A 10,275-nucleotide genomic window follows, 5' to 3' on the forward strand; every position below is an offset into this window, starting at 1 on the left:
GAAAAAATAATAAAGATAATCTAAAAAAAAGAAAGCTGGCCCTAGGTTTATCTGTAATATCACAGTCCTGAAGATAATATAACAATATCTAAAAAGCTCTAATTGCCTTTCTAGTACAATGATCAAATAGTATGTAGTATAGATTTCTAGATAGGGAATTTTTTTTTTCTTTAGAACTCAATACATAGGTTAAAATTGTCTTCAACTGCGGCTTATGAGATATCCGATCCCTGATGACCTTTAGTCCTCTAGAGAAAACTTTTTTTTTTTTTAACTCTGGATATTGTATCACTTTCTATTTTTTCTTTTGTCCTCTCTGTTCATAAATTTTACCAAGGATGTTTAGGAACATGTTTCATTGAGATCTGCATTTTCATGAGATAGCATTTGGGTCATTGGCAGATTATTTAGATGTCTCTAGCATTCCATTATCTTAAACTTTAATCCATAACTATTGAAATATATAAATTAAAACTTTTAGTTTTATTATGCTTATAGTTTCCAAATTACTTTCACATAAATTATAAGCATTACTTTTTTTTTTTAACATTTTGCATTTTGTACTGGTTCTAAAAATGTAATAGGAAGAACATACCAAGAAGTGTTGTAAGTGCTCTGTCTATATTAATCTTCTTTAATCTGCGCATCAGGGCGCCTGAGTGGCTCAGTTGGTTAGGTGTCCGACTTCAGCTCAGGTCATGATCTTGTGGTCTGTGAGTTTGAGCCCCGAGTCAGGCTTTGTGCTGACAGCTCAGAGCTTGGAGCCTACCTCAGATTCTGTGTCTCCCTCTCTCTCTGCCCCTCCCCACTCACACTCTGTCTCTCTCTCTGTCTCTCTCTCTCAAAAATAAGTAAACATTAAAAAAATTAAATCTGCACGACAACCTTATGAGGCAGATATTCTAATTATTGCTCTAATTTTTAAATGACTAAATTGAGGCATTAAAAAGTTAAATAACTTGCTCAAGAGACACAATCAATAACTGGTAGAGGTGGAGTTTGAATCAATACAGTCTAGCTTCTGAGTCTGTCTTCTTGACCACTGTACTTCTCAACAGCATTTTCTCTTTCTTTCAGTCTTATAATGAGAGAAATTTACTCCAGGGGCATTTATTAATGTCCAGGGCTGAAAACTCAATTGATAGTACTTTAGCACTTAGGTTCCTTGATGTTTTAAAGATAAGCTTGCTCTTCTGCTTTTAACAAGAAATCCTTTCGTTATCTGTATCCTTTCATTAGTCAACTAAAAGTGAAATAGAATATAATTGCAAAAATCATGACTGCATTTACAGGTGGCATTAAAATTCATAAATTATCCACATTTCCATCTACTCCAATTTCCATGTCACTTATACAAGAAATTGCTGATATGATTCACAGCATCATTTGATGACTGACTTTTAACATCCCTTGCACTGCCATTAAGAAAAGGGAATATTTAAATGTGCAGGTAGTTGTCTCTGCTCTTCACATAATGGCCTTTAGAACTCATTGCCAATAGATTCAGGCATTTAATAATGTATTTTATAGCAAGATCATATTAGTGGGGTCTTTCCTATGCCAATATTTGGCTCAAAGAATTCTTAAATGATAATCTGCATCTTTACATTGGAAATAATTCTCAAAATATTTAATGATGAAATTAGTTGGAATAGGTAAAGTAAGAATATAAGTAAAGATCCAAGTAGATGAGTACATGTTCGGTCTGTCACCAACTCACATTTTTAAAATGCTTAATGGTAAGACAACTTTCACTGTAATAATCAATATCTCTATGTTAATGTCTGTCATTTTTAAGAACTTTGTCACAACTTTCTTATGTTTTTATTGAATATCTCGAGAATACATTAATAAGGCACCACTAAACTTAGTTTTCAGAAGACTGTTAAAATGAATAATGGCTATTACCAATATTAAGATATTTCTGTCACTATTACAAAACATTTATATGTATATATTATACAAGTTAAATATTATTTAAAATTTTTTTTCAATGTTTATTTATTTTTGAGAGACAGAATGTGAGTAGGAAAGGAGCAGAGAGAGAGGGAGACACAGGATTCAAAGCAGGCTCCAGGTTCTGAGCTGTCAGCACAGAGCCCGATGCTGGGCTTGAACCCACAAACCATGAGATCATGACCTGGGCCGAAGTCAGACGCCCACCCAACTGAGCTATGCAGGCGCCCCACAAGTAAAATATTATTTTAATAAAATTCTGACTGCAAATATTTCTTCAAATGTTTAAAAAGAACTGTGCTTATTTCTTAATACTCCATTCCTATATATTCAGATGCAACCACAAAAGTACTTACCAAAGCCTTTACCTTGGCCTAAAAACCCCACATCTATTTTCCTGAGTCTTTCATTGGTCTATAAGTTCCTAGAAGATAGGAACTATGCTTAATCCAATGCATATCAAAATAGTTAACACATAGTAGGTGCTCAAAAATATTTCTTAAATAAGTGAATGAGTGGTTAAATGAAAAATTAACAATTTGTTTAATATATATATGTATATATATACGTATATATATACATATATATATATATATATATATACATACATATATATGTATATATATATATATATAGAGAGAGAGAGAGAGAGAGAAAATAAGAGAAGTATTCTAGAAAGGATTGTCAGAATCAGAATATAAAAATGGACATGCATAGAGCCCCAAGGAGGCCCAGAATTACCAGTAAAAGGGTAACTGACGAGAACAGATAAAAGATGTTCAAAGAGGTAGGAGAAAAAGGGGAGAGTAGTTATAAAACAAGGGAAAATTAACATTCTAGAAGTTGAGACTTACTAACAATGCCAAATGGTTTGGAAATTGTAAGCAGTTTGAAGATTGAAAGTAACTATGATTGTTAAATCATTCTTCTATATAGAATTTTATATATAGTGCAGTAGTGCTGATTCAAGCAATAGTAACAATTTAAGAACAAATAATTTGAATTAAAGGTACTCCACATATGGTAAATAAACAAAGTTGGTCTGCATTATACACTATAGAAACAATATGAAACTTAAATGCGATTAAAAACAAAATACTTAACATTCTTTCCGTATTTTAAGTGAATGTTGGAATGGGAAACACAAATTACAATGTTTATTACTGAATCTACAATTTCAATCAGAATTTATAAGGTTTAAAACATATAAAGAGAAATAAAATTAATAAATGCAGGAACTTTAATTAGAATAAAAAGTAAAATGTTCTTTTAGCATTTATCTCAGATATAGGTATTATTTTTACAGTGCAAATGAATTCAAATTTCATATTTTAAGCTGATTAAATAGAGCTTCCTCGTTCAATTTCAGGAAACTGCCCAATTTACAGAGAATTTGGGTATTAAAATTTACTGTACATGACAACTGGACTCATTTTCACAATGCAGTCTAAAATCTCCATGTGATTAGATTTCCTATAATAAGCTCTGAAAAGGTTAATGAATACCTTAGCCAAGCAGCTCAGGTTTTATAATTGCATGTAATAAGTAGATATGGTGATGGAATTCTTCATTAATGTGATTGTAATGCAGATCCACAATGTATTATAAAAACACCATCGTGAGAGCTCTAAAGAGAAATAAGATCCCAAACATTTGTAGTTTGTAAATATGATCTAGAAATATATTATATGTTTCCATTTGTCTATTAACTGCAAAATATATCTCAGAAAGAACTATTTCTTGTTTTAAATTGCAAACAAAGTTAGAATGGCTTGGTGACTTGAATTACAGCCCCTTGATAATATGATATACAAATGAGACAGAAGAGAAAGAGAGAGAGGAGAACGAGGAAGAGGTGGAAGGGAATAAAGGGCAGGGGAGGGTAACAAAGAGAAGAGAGAAAATGCAAGATTACTTTAAAGCAAAGAATCAAATGAGGTATTTGCTCTTCTTTTGGCTACTTTGTGCTTCCTCTCTGCTCATAATGAAAATAACATACTTCAAGTATCAGTCGAAAGTTTACTTCCCCCCAAATTATAATGAATGCCACCCTACACAGTCACCCCTTGCTTCCTGATCCTTAGCTTGTGCTTTATTCATAAAAGCTATTATCCATACATTTATCTACAGCATAGTGATTTAGAGCACAAACTCTGGGGTTAAGAGCACAAACTCTGGAGACAAGCCTGCTTACATTCAAATATCAATTCTGTTAACTATTAGTTGTGTGGGAAAATTTAAAGCATATATTTCCTGCACTATACCCTTACTAACAATGCTATACAAGGTGCTTTCCAGCTTGGCTCAGCTTTCCTTCAATCCTTGTCTAGTACTCCTCCCTAATGTGATATGTTCTACGCATAGCACATGTTCTTGAATACATCATACATTTGAATGCTTGTGTCTTGATTTATATTGTTCCCTTTGCCTGTAAAATTTCATACCATATGAGAAGCTACTACATTTTATGTTTCAAACACCAAGTCCTCTTTGAAGCCCTCCCTAAATGCAGGGAAGACTTTCCTCATCTGTGATTCTGTAGCATATATAATCCTTCCCTCTAAATGAAGAACTACCTTCAAAGTTTATCTGTCAGGTTTAGGAGAAAAAAAGAGTGGAGAAAGATATTTCTTAATGCTTTATGTTCTGGAGTAATCTGATTTTTTTAATAATGTAATTTAAGATTTTCTTGGTTAAAAAAAGTGAAATATCAGGATCGTTCTATTGTTTTTCACAAATTAAATGATTGTGTAAGAAATAAACCCAACTATGAAAAAAATTATGAACCTTTTCTATGCATTCTCATTGTTCTTTTTAACTCACTAAGCCAAACTCCTTATCAGAAGGTCTGCCTTCTCAGCAGTGCTTTTCTCCATCTCCTTGTTTGTAAATGCAATAAGAATTTCAGGCAATTTATGATGCTCTTACTCAGTCTTTTATAGACTTAAGAAAAACATTACAGTCTAAACAGTATTACAAATATATGTGTTAACTCTCATTTAATAAAATTTCAAACAAGCATTGGGGAAAACCAGCTACGAGTATTTTTTTAAAATTTTGTGTAGAAAACATGTCAACTCCAACTAGCCGTACAGATCAAGATAAAAGTGTCTAAGTTAGCTCTTTGCATAGATCCCTTAGGCCAGGAATTTAAAATCCATATAAGCTCAAATAATCTAGTATTACTTTTCTATGTTATTTTCAATTTCCAGAGATTCTTAAATACTTTTTAACATATAATGAAAATAAGGAGAAATTGAGAGAAAGCCATGAGTACCATATGAAGGAGACGTGTAGAGACAGAAAGAAGGGAAGAAAATAGAGGAAGGAAAAAAGAAGATGTAGTAGCAATTGCCACTTTCCTTGGCTCCTTAAAAAATTTTGATTCTGTGTAACAATTTGATGTCTTATATTGTAAATGTTTGATAGGCATTGAAGTGTTCTCTTCTCCCCAACAAGGGAGAGGAAAACATACTTTTAGGATTCATTAGCTACCTTTTATGTCAGGAAACACTTTCTGTTTCTGTGGACTTTTTGGGCTCTTAGGTAATTTAAAAGAAAATGAAGGCAGTCATTTGGAAGATATTATAATTTTTGTACAACCAAAAAATACACACAGTGTCAGGTAATGTAGTATCTAAAGTCTATTTCCAAACTGTACATCTATATTCTCTTGGCGAATTCTTGTATTTCTTTGATATAATGTCAAGCACTAAAAAATGTGGGCTTAACTAAAACATCTTTATACATACAGCCCACCCCCTATCTGAAAAAATATCATGTAAGGAAACAAACAAAAAGCATTTAATCATTGATGGCTGTATTATTTTTTTTTTTGGAATATTTATACATACCTTTGATGCTTACATGTGATGCTCAAAATAATTTTATAATTTCATCATCATAAATTATTTTGTAGTAACAAACAACTCCAAAATGTTAGTTCTTAGAACAGATGCATTTCTCCCACACAATACTGGTCTATTGTTTGTTGTTGAATGGCTCTGCTCCAAGTCACCTTACTCCAAAATCCAGGCAGAGAAAACAATCACCAACTTAAACAATCAATATCAGCCATTGTAGCATAGGTGGAAAAAAGTGCTGGAAAGTTTTTCATCTCAAATTAAATTTGGCAAGTAAATGGCTCACAACTCAGGCCACAACTAGTAATGTGTCCATTCAGCCACAAGGAGGCAGTACAGAAAATGCAATCCTGCTTTGTGCCTCTAGGAAGGGCAAACTGGAATATTTAGTGAAAGCATTAATAACTCCAATATACAATTCCAAATGAAGTCTTCCTAGCAAGTTGCAAAATTATCAAGTCTGTGCAGGCAGAAAATGAATTAGAAGGAGCAACATTTAAATGAAATTTAATGTACATACAGTATTTGGGGAGTTTCAGGGATTTTTTGACAATATTCTGTAGAGTGCATATCTTTAATTTGAAAGTACTGAAACTAAGAGAAACCTATGAGGGGACCTGGTTAGAAATTAGCAAATGGTCCTTTATATAAAAATCATATAACTGGATTGTACCAGGGTTAAAAATAATAGTCTGGCCATAGTATAGTTTGAAAACTATCAGGAGCTTCATATTTTTGATAGATCAAAAAATACTATGGACTTCTTCTAGATGCTTAAGAGATCACTTCTGGGCCAGCCCTTTTATTCTCACCCATGATTCTGCTTTATACATTTCCCATTATTTTCCCTTATTTTTTACTTTTTTAATGTTTATTTGTTTTTGAGAGAGAGACATAGTGTGAGCAGGGGAGGAACAGAGAGAGAGGGAGACACAGAATCTGAAGCAGGCTCCAGTCTCTGAGCTGTCAGCAGAGAGCCTGACGCGGGGCTTAAACTCACAAACATAAGATCATGACCTGAACCAAAGTTGGATGCACAACCGACTGAGCCACCCAGGCGCCCCTTACTTTCTGATTTAAAAAAAGATATATTGTTTCTTCCTAATCTAACCCATCTAATCACACTCCCACTTCAACCCTGCATGTTTAATTGTCCTTTAACTTTCAAGAGGCATGGTAGTCCAGCAGGTCCTGATGTCAACTACTTTGTCTATATTTCTAAAAATAGACTTTTATTTAAAAGATAAAGAGGTCTTTTCTGATTTGTTGTTTTTGTTCATTGCCTAGTACTTGAGGGCTTATATTTTAACATACTATAGGTTGGATAAACGTATTTGTTTTGAATTCCCAAAAGTCTAAATCACTGTGACTTCTGGTTTAGGATAAAGGAAATAATTTAGATCCATGAAAGTGTTTGGAAATTCTGGAAGGAAAACTCAATTCTAAAACAAATTTTCATAAGCTCAAAACCACAGTGTAAAGAGATCTACTCTTTAAATGTTAATTTAAAAGGCCAGGATGAATTCTGGCAAGGGCAAGGACAGGACAAAGACAAAGATCTTGGACTGGCTAGGACTTTATCAGACATCTAGTCTCATTACAATAAGTTTATAAAATTCAGTTAGCAAAACACTTAAATTCAGTGTCCAGTCCAAGATGGCAACATGGGAAGACTCCAAACTCACCCTTCCATGGAACATACCAAATTACATGTATTTATAAAGCAATTCCTCCTGAAGGAGAACTGAGGGACAACTAGACAGCTTCTGCACAACAAAATATAGAGAAGACAGCAAAAAAGGAGAGATGGAGTCAGGGGAGTCCCAAGTCCCCAACAATGTGCACTTCAGTGGAGAGGGATAATAAGTAATGAGAGACTGGGAAAAGATTCCTCTGTCCTTGGGCACAGAAAAACAGGTGGTTTAAAAAAGCAACTAGTGGATAAAAGAGAAAACACTACAACTTTATACCACATGGTGAAGGTGCTGTGAACACTCCTCAGGCAGAGGGACTGGAGGATGACACAGTTTATACTCCTCCACCACCTTAAAAGTGCAAACCAGAGCCGGATGTGCTTGCCACCTCAGTGAGCCTCAGGTCCACAAACCCACACTAGCCGAGTTGCACTGTGGAATAGTAAAAAAGCAATTGTTTAAAATGCCAGAGGAGCTTCAGGAACACTCCAGGTCAGAGGGACTAGAGACCTGCATGGTTTATGCTCTCACTCCATCGTAAAAGCACAGACCAGAGCAGGGTCTGATCACAATAGCTGGCTTGCCACTTTGGTGAGCCCTGGGTCCACAAGCCCATACTAGCCCCAGTTGTACTGGGGAACAGAAGAAAAGTCCGTTTTAATAGGGCAACCAGCATACAAAAAAGCCAGCCCTAGAACTTCATTAAATGGCAAGGGAAGCTGCTGGAATGCCCTCCAGGTGAATGAGGCTGATGGGCTGTCTTTCCTCTTTATCCACCTTGAGACCACAGAACAGTGCATAGCACAGTTTCCCTAACTGGCCTGCCACCTCAGTGAGCCCCAGGCCCCTAGCCCACACCAGCCCCACACATCCCTTCAAGGTAGCCACAGGGTAGTACACACCTGGTTAACGCTCACTATAGCCTCAGCTTTGACATAAAGGTGACACAGGTGCAAAGCACTTTGGAACACTTCAGGCCCACACCACTTCAGCTTCATATGCCTTGCTAGGGCACTCCTGGTGCAGACCAATCTGGAATCCCTCACTTATGTCTGCTTCAGATCCAGCTTCCCTCCCAGGGTGCCCTGTATGGAGCACCACGGGAGCCTCTTACTCAAGTGATTTCAGTTTCAGCCACCCCACCAGGGCGCCTCCTGTGGGGAGTGCTCCAGAACACTCCCACCCATACTGGCCTTGGCTCCAGTCTCCTGGCCAGAGCACGCCCTACACTAAGCACCTTGGTACATTCTGGCTTGCACTCATTCAGCTTCAGCTATCCCACCAGGTTGCCCTTGGTGTGGAGAGCCCTGGGACAACCTGGCATGCAAGCACTTCAGCTTCAGCTGTCCTGCCAGGGCACATTTTGGGTGGAATGCCCAGGGACAACACTGGTTTGTGCATACTTTTTAGCTTTAGCTGTTCTGCCAGAGCATGCCCTGCATACATCAGCAATATCTGTGATGAACACAAATGCAAAAATTTTGAGCAAAATATTGGTAAACCACATTTCATATACCACATCAACAAAATGAAGAATAAAAATCATATGATCTTTATTTCCCTGATGAGCATATTTTCATGTGCCTGTTGGCCATCTGGATGTCTTCTTTAGAGAAGTGTCTATTCAGGTCTTCTGCCCATTTCTTCACTGGATTGTTTGTTTTTCGGGTGTGGAGTTTGGTGAGTTGTTTATAGATTTGGGATACTAGCCCTTTGTCCGATATGTTACTTGCAAATATCTTTTCCCATTTCATCGGTTGCCTTTTAGCTCTGTTGATTGTTTCCTTTGCAGTGCAGAAGCTTTTTATCTTCATGAGGTCCCAATAGTTCATTTTTGCTTTTAATTCCCTTGCCTTTGGAGATGTGTCAAGTAAGACATTGCTGCGGCTGAGGCCAGAGAGGTCTTTTCCTGCTTTCTTCTCTAGGGTTTTGATGGTTTCCTGTCTCACATTCAGGTCCTTTATCCATTTTGAGTTTGTTTTTGTGAATGGTGTAAGAAAATGGTATAGTTTCATTCTTCTGCATGTTGCTGTCCAGTTCTCCCAGCACCATTTGTTTAAGAAACTGTCTTTTTTCCATTGGATACTCTTTCCTGCTTTGTGAAAGATTAGTTGGCCATACATTTGCGGGTCCAATTCTGGAGTCTCTATTCTATTCCATTTGTTTATGTGTCTGTTTTTGTGCCAATACCATGCTGTCTTGATGATTACAGCTTTGTAGTAGAGGCTAAAGTCTGGGATTGTGATGCCTCCCGCTTTGGTCTTCTTCTTCAAAATTACTTAGGCTATTTGGGGTCTTTTGTGGTTCCATACAAATTTTAGGATTGCTTGTTCTGGCTTCGAGAAGAATGCTGGTGCAATTTTGATTGGGATTGCATCGAATGTGTAGATTGCTTTGGGTAGTATTGACATTTTAACAATATTTATTCTTCCAATCCATGAGCACGGAATGTTTTTCCATTTCTTTGTATCCTCTTCAATTTCCTTCATAAGCTTTCTATAGTTTCAGCATACAGATCTTTTACATCTTTGGTTAGGTTTCTTCCTAGATATTTTATGATTCTTCGTGCAATTGCGAATGGGATCAGTTTCTTTATTTGTCTTTCTGTTGCTTCATTATTAGTGTGTAAGAATGCAACTGATTTCTCTACATTAATTTTGTATCCTGCGACTTTGCTGAATTCATGTATGAGTTCTAGCAGACTTTTGGTGGAGTCTCTCGGGTTTTCCATGTATAATATCATGTCATCTGCAAAAAGTGAA

The sequence above is a fragment of the Panthera onca genome, chromosome X, assembly GCF_046562875.1.
Source record: "Panthera onca isolate mPanOnc1 chromosome X, mPanOnc1 haplotype 2, whole genome shotgun sequence".
In the NCBI taxonomy this organism is placed as follows: domain Eukaryota; kingdom Metazoa; phylum Chordata; class Mammalia; order Carnivora; family Felidae; genus Panthera; species Panthera onca.